Source organism: Echinops telfairi, unplaced genomic scaffold (genome assembly GCF_000313985.2).
Source record: "Echinops telfairi isolate 266 unplaced genomic scaffold, ASM31398v2 ScPeMD7_655;HRSCAF=1070, whole genome shotgun sequence".
NCBI lineage: Eukaryota > Metazoa > Chordata > Mammalia > Afrosoricida > Tenrecidae > Echinops > Echinops telfairi.
Window position 1 is genome coordinate 30,463,173 of NW_022104553.1, and position 1,592 is coordinate 30,464,764.

The 1,592-nt window shown below is 48.0% G+C and overlaps 1 protein-coding gene across 2 annotated transcripts in view; it reads left to right on the plus strand.

The window, feature by feature from the left end:
- The window catches only part of NUMBL (NUMB like endocytic adaptor protein), a 24,968-nt gene that overhangs the window by 8,721 nt on the left and 14,655 nt on the right, over positions 1-1,592 (plus strand). The gene's annotated exons all lie outside the window — the stretch shown is intronic.

Here is a 1,592-nt window from a genome sequence, read left to right on the forward strand (position 1 = left end):
TTTAGGAACTAGAGGAAAGTTGTATTTCTCATCGTTGTTACATCGCACCCTGACTGGCTCATCTCCTCCCCGAGCCCCCTCTGACAACAATGTAGTGTAGTGTACACCCAGGTGGGAAGCTGTGGGAGGTTTCATCATTCTGGGCGCTATGGGTCTCAGAGAAGACAATGACTGTGTTAGTCTGGGTAGAGTAGAGAAACAAATCCATGGACACACATATGTGTCTAAGAAAGAGCTTTATAGACAAGAGCAATTGAACATTGAGAAAACATCCCAGCCCAGTCCAGTCCAGTCCAAAGCCATAAGGATGATATCAGCCCATATGTTAGACAGCAATCTATAAAGACCTTGCAGACTCACGAATCACAGGCAATGAAACCGAGTGTAGACGATCACAGGCCGGTGGGTAGAAAGTCTTTGGTGGTAGAAGCATCTCAGCCCTGGCAGGAGTCTCCACATGGCCGTTCCAGCTCTCAGGGCTGCATCAGGGTAGGTCAGACCTGTCAGTCTTAGGATTCATCAGCCCGACAGCTATATGAGTCAGGAGAAGCCTCCAGCCAGATGTCTGACTCTTGGATTTGGAACTTGCCCTGCCCGTTAGCCGTGTGAGCCATCCCTTTGAGCTAAACCTCCATCTGTGTGTGAATCTAAGCCTCTCTGGTTTTGCTTCTCTCGAGAAGGCAGTCCAAGACACCTTCTTTGCGCTTCTTGGGGTTCCCTTGCAATTCCACATGAATTTCTGGATGGGCGCTACCACTTCTGCCCCTAATGCCATTGGACTATTGATGGGGCTGCCATGGAGCCTCCGGGTTGCTTTGTGGAATACGTACTGTCTTCCCTTCGCAGCAGTCAGCCTTCCAGCTCCATTTCTTCAAGTCTCTCGTTTCTTTCGGGCACATTTTGCAGGTTTCAATGGCCACGTGTGTGAGCTTGAGTATTTTATTATTTCTGATGCTAGGGTAAATGGACGTGTCGTCTTAACTTGCTCTGGGGTTGTCTGTGCTAGTATAGACACAGCAGACCTCCGTGTGCTGGTCTTGAACTCTGACATGTGACTGCACGGCTCTTTGATCTAATCGCGCCTCACAGACTCTGAGGGTTCCCTAGCTATGACTACAAGGTCACACAGACCATCGGTGAATGTCTCACTTCTGCCTTTCCAAGTTGGATGTTTTTTCTTTCTTTCTTTTTTTTAAATCAAGATCACTTTATCGAGGGCTCTTACAGCACTTATAACAATCCATACCTCAACTGTATCCTGCATATTTGTTCATGTGTTGCCATCATCATTTTCTAAAATGTTACTTTCTATTTGAGCCCTTGGTATCAGCTCCTCTGTTTTCCCTCTTTCCCCCACCCTCCCACCCTCGATAAATTATACATTATTATTATTTTCATATCTTGCACTGACCGCTGTCTCCCTTCACCCATGTTTCTGATGTTCATCCCCCTGGGAGCAGGGGTGGGGGGTTATGCGTCGATCACTGTGATGGGTGGGATGCTATTTCTCTGGCTAGAACATCTGGACGATGCCGGCTGGCAGCACTGAGAAAGGGGCATCTTGGTCTGACTCCCGATCTTAGGGAGAAAGC